This window comes from Dendrobium catenatum, unplaced genomic scaffold, assembly GCF_001605985.2.
Source record: "Dendrobium catenatum unplaced genomic scaffold, ASM160598v2 fragScaff_scaffold_993, whole genome shotgun sequence".
NCBI classification, from domain to species: domain Eukaryota; kingdom Viridiplantae; phylum Streptophyta; class Magnoliopsida; order Asparagales; family Orchidaceae; genus Dendrobium; species Dendrobium catenatum.
The window spans coordinates 1452332-1458331 of NW_021319455.1; positions in this window are offsets into that span (position 1 = coordinate 1452332).

Below are 6000 nucleotides of genomic sequence, written 5' to 3' on the forward strand. Positions count from 1 at the left end.
GATACTTACCAATCATGTATTTCGCATAAATATCCAACAAGTGAAGAAGAAACATGTTTCGAATAAGCATAAGGATATCTCGTCATCCATCAACCTTACAACTAAGCATGCTTACCATGATATAAGCTACAAGACTAAGAGACTCATGATTACTCTCCAACCAACTTCAAAGTTAAATAACAACAAGAGAAGGGAAACTTTGATAGAAAAACTAATTTCACCCCAAGAGAACATTAAGGTTTTCTAATATGAATTCCATGTTCTTTTATTTTTGCTCAAAGAAAACTTTCCAATACGAAACATTTAGCCCTTGCATCAAACTGACTTGCATACTCGAATAGATCATAAAGCACATGTTTAAGAAAAAGAAAAGCATCATGCTTTTTAAACTATATAATGAGAGGATTCAACCATCACAAACTTGAAAAACTCAACGCCCTAGTGAGAAGAAAACAACTATTGGAAAGGAAATTTGATATTAATTTCCTTCCTCCAAAAGGCTAGAAAACATGTTCCGACAAGTTTCACTTTCATGCTATATGCCACCAAATATTTCAACTAAATGTCAAATTCATAAATCTATTCTCATGCCAAATATACAACATTTGCCAACGTGATTACAACTGTTAATGCATTTGGGCATCAAAACGCATCATAGAGCTATCATATAGAAAGAGGAAAGGAGAACAATGAAATCACATAAATCACCTTGATGAAATATGAGAGAGATGACAAATCTTCCAATGGCTTCTACTAAGTCACAAAACATGGCTCCACAATAACATAATTCATCCAAATGAAATAAACATGCACTCTTGCTTGACAATTAACATAATTGATGGTTTTATATGCATGTTATAATTCATCTGAGGCCATTCCATTGATCCATCTAATATATATAAAAAAAAAAGAAAACAACTATCCTCACCACGGAGGTTGACAGATTTAAGCAATACATATATATTGATTGGCCACAATGAACACCATATTATTTCAAGATAAGCTTTCCAGGTCATAATCTAAAAAAAAAAAGAATGGAGAATTACATACCTGAAGGACTCCCTATTTCTTTCTTATGTTGGTGCTAGGCATCAAGTGTATACAAAACTAACTAGAACTTTTCATATGAAATTTAATAATGCAAGTTCAAGTGGATGAGTATATCATCAGAATAGTATTCCAGTAAAAGCAAAACAATTAATGAACAACACAATTGCATGGAAATAATGAGTTTGAATGTATGCTGCTTCAAAGCATTAGACTTGGAGAGTAATGTTGTAACAGCCATAGAGAAATAAACTACTATAATTCACTGCTTTAGATGAATGGGTTGCTTTTTGATCCTCCAAATTTGAAAATGGATATGATTAGTTTGTAAAAGTTAAGCAAGATGACAAATTAAATATCATTGGGCACCACTACCACAACGTGTGTGAGCCTCAAGACATACAACAGACAACTCAATGAATATTGACTTTCATTGCTATTGGACTTTAGCAATAAGACTTTAACCAAATTGTTGTTTCAGAAATAAGAATACATATCAGATCAAGAAATCAACATCACCATATTGCCTAAGTATACGTATAGAAAAGAGAACGGAAAGAATGCTAAATTTCATATGTTATCTTTTTTTTTTATGTAAGCAAAATAACTACAATTTCTTTGAGGCATTATCATAAACACTTGATAGGAAATATTTGGAAGATTACATAGAACATGATCACAAGAAAAGCATGTTTCAAACGCCTATTTGATTGGGTTCACCCAACCAACCTACACAAGAGAACAATCACCTCTCCAATCATTAGAGTGTAACGCCCAAACATCAAAACTTACAATCATAAGTACTTGCCAATGTCAAAATTTTGGAGGATAAGAAATCATTTCTATAGAAGGTTTATAACAATGCAAGATCACTCCACCAACTTAAGTCTTCTCAAGAATGCACATGAAAATCCCTTTCCTACCATAGAAATAAATTTCAAAACAAGGAATCAACATTCCCATTACGAGAAAAAAACATGATCTCTAACGTGTCGTTCGCTCAAAGCTTATGAACCAAACGACCCACCACTTTTCTCTTAGTGACATTTCACCAAATACTTAATGTGCATGTTTACAAAACTACAAGAAACATGTTAACATAAAAGCTACGATTTACACAAATGCTTGATTGAAATCGTTCAAGTAACCTACACAATATTTTCATGATTCATACACCAATCATTTCATGGATGGCTAGCAACAGCAATCTCCATTTAATGGAAACTCATGGAATGAAATACATGAAACCTTCACACATCACATTAACCTTCTTTTGTAATAACCATAAAAAAAAGCACAAAATTATATGGGATTTACTCATGCCGGTAAAGTAGACTTTCAACGAAATTCATAGAATGCATCTTCTTACCAAGGAAAAAAAAACACTACCAACCTTTAATAGGCATTACCACAAACACCCTACATGCATGATTTGATATAAAACCACATGGCCTTTCATGATCCCAAGCTATTCACACCTAACACTCTAAGAGACATAGCATTAAGAATAAATTTGATGTGTCAGTTGCTTATTCTCAAACAACAAATCACTTTGTTTATAACACATGGAGCCACTCACGGTTGGCAACAATCCTCCAAATTTTCCAAAAGTACCAAAATATCATTTGGCACACAAAAAAAAAACACAATGAAACTAAAAAAAATGGAATGATAGGGGATAGCCTATCAAGCTCATCTCAACTGGAATCAAACCATTTCAACCTCATATGGATGGAGATACCCCAACTGGATAGAATAGAAGAAGAGGAAGGAAGAAGAAATAGGAGAAGAAGGAGAAGGGGATAGAGATATACCTGCTATGGAAGCAGTCGGCCTAGACAAAGGGGACGAAGCCCATGCAAGCCGTCCGTCCGAACTGGCGTCGGGCAAGGCTGCCGGCTCGATTCAGGCATGCGAGATCGGGATCCGTCCAGATGGCTTCGGGTTTGAGTTCGCTGCAGGAGTTCGACCCCAACCGAGGTCGGAGAGGCTTCGGGTGGCTAGAGTTGGCGACGAGGCGTTCGGCCTTGACTGGAGATGGGTTTGACGAAGGGGTTCAGCCTTGGCTAGGGTCGGACGGGCTTCGGCCTTAGAAGGAAGAGGAAACCCACGGCTTCTCCTTGGAATCGGTCAGCGTCTGCGAACAAATGAGGCAGGGAGATCGGCGTCGGGCTTCCTAGCTTGGTCAAAACAGAGGAGAAACGGAGAGGGAGAGGGAGCTGGAGAGGTTTCGGCCTCCTTCCTGCTTCTTCGCATCAGAGAGGATCCGAGAGGGAGAGAGAGCTCAGGTGAGTCAGAGGGAGAGATAGCTCGGGTGAGTCAGAGGGAGTCGGTCGGATGCTCCTGAGCTGCTGCGAACTGAGAGAGAAGAAGGAGGAGTTCGGTCCTTCTCTGATTCCCGAACTGGAGAAGACCGAGAGCCAGGGAAAACCAGGGAGTCGCACGGGAGAGAGCTCGGCGTGAGAGGGAGAGGAAGAGAGATCCCCTGCCCTAGCCGAGAGCCTCGTTTGGGTAAATTAAACCTATTACCGAGAGAGGAAGCCCGCCCTCTCCGATCCGTCACCGCAGTCACTCAAAGCATGCAAATGAAGCCTGCCATCTGCTTCGTATCGCTGCTCTGTCTGAGAAGACCACAGATAAACGGTCGATTGATTTAAACCGTTCGATCAAATTCTTATTAAGGAACTTGATTCGAATGGGTCAAAAGCAGCTTAGAGATTAACTGAAATTGATCTAAATCAATTAAGCTGAGATTAAGCCGAATTGAACTCTATTCGAGCACATTTGGGTTGATTTAAGTTCAAATGGGGTCGAGCCAGCTCAACGAATTTAATCGTACGAATTGAATTTAAAATTGACATCAATTTTAAATGTCGAGTCTAATTTAAATCAATTCGGATCAATTCGAGTTGGAATTTGGCTCGATGAGGTCTAATTGAATCAATCGAAGGTCGTCGAGCATATTCGAGCCAAAATTGAGGTCAACATCAGCCATATGTTGGAATACTCACAACCTACCCTTGATCTTCTCTATATTTACTAGTCATACCACTCCATAAAATAATAAATAGTCCCTCATTCTTCACATGAGAGTAAGAGTAGAAAATGAGAGAACTTGAGAGCTCTCTTGCTCTACGGGAGGGATCGCGAGCGAGTGCAGGCGACTGGGCGAGTAGGGCCAGAAACCGGGTTAAACGGGTCGACCTGCGGGTTGTCGGGTCAACCCGGACCCGGCCCTTTTTCAAACTGGTCAAATTTTTGAACCCAAACCTGACCCGTTTAATAAACGGGTTGACCCAAACCCGGATTTTTTGGGTCGGGTTCGGGTCAGGTTTTCGGGTCGGGTCAGAAATCGACACCCCTAGCCTCAGGTGGTGGTTCGGCGAAACTCCGTCCCTGGTCCGACGAAACTCTGGCGGTGGTCCGACGAAACTCTGGTGGTGGTCCGGCAAAACTCTGACGGTGGTCGAGGAGGAGCTTCTTCCTTCTCTTCTCTTCTTCTCTTATTCTCTTCTTGAATGGGTCCCTTTTCAAAAGAAATGAGGGGTCTATTTATAGATTTCTGGAGTGACATGGTCTATAAATAGGTGAGAGATCAAGGGTAAATGAGGAGTGGTTGGATGGACGGTCGATGTTGAATACCTTGATCATGGACCGTTTGATGGACATTTAAATTTCTTATTAACATTGGAATTCAATGATCTTGGGCTCGTTGGATTTGTCTCGTCGAGCTGCTCAATTCGACTATAAGCACGTTATGTTTGGAAACCGTTTGAAAATCCAAATTGTGGTTCGAACCTTCCAATTGTGCTTCTAACCCTTGATTTGGACCTGTTTGGGCTCAGATTAGGTTGAATGTAGTGTCGTTGGGTTCGTATTCTCGAGACTCTCAGCCCGACTATAATTTTGTTGAAATCGGAGTTCGGATGGTCCCAATTTTAATTTCAGAAGTTTCCAACTTGATTTTGCATTGAGATTCGTGCCCGATCAAGATAATTTTTTGGATGACATATCAACCATATTGCTTCTAATGAAATGATAATTTTGATATCTTATAAAACTTATGTCTGTACAAAATTGATGTGCTGCCAGCTTTTGGATTGATGTGTGAATCAAACATAGTTAAAATTGTGTGCCCTAATATATCTTTCTATCTTGTTTCTTATTCTCAAACATCCCCATCAACTTCCCAAGACTTCAAACTTGTCAGCCTCTCAAAAAAACCAAGTCTTATTTTGCATCAACTAAAATCTTATAAATCATCAAAATAATTTTATTTATTGCACATTAATGTGTTAGAACTCTTAAACATGTTTGCTTAAGAAAATACTATAAATGATGATCAAACTATGATTAGTTATCTATTTAATTAAAAAAGAAATCAAATGTTGAGGAAAATATTAAAATTTTCTATTATATGATACAAACAATTTTACAAAGAAAACTAAAATTTTATAAAAAATAATGGAAAAGGTTTTTGAAACAAAGCCTTGGATCAATTTATTTTTTAAGGAAAATTATTCCTCAATAAAATAGGATATTCGAAAGAATAAAAAAATAAAAACTTATCAAAATTAACAAGAGCTTTACTCTTTACCAATCACGTGCCAACATATCTCATCAATCGGAACAATTATTAGGTCCGGTGATCGGACGTAGCTCTACGTTCGGTCATCACTGAGTTACCAAGTATTTACTCGGTATTTGCTCGGTATTGCTAGGTATTGCTTGGCAATAACAAGAAATACCGCTCTGTGAAGACCAATGCCGAGTAACACCGAGTTTTTCTAGAAAAAAACTCGATTTTCATTACTCGGTATTGTTCGGTATTGCTCAGTATTTATCTTCACATAATGATATTTCTCGTTATTGTCGAGCAAAATCGATAAATACGTGGTTTTGTGCCTGCTACGTGGCGCAATTTAGTGCCGGCCGAACACTAAACAGGAGTAA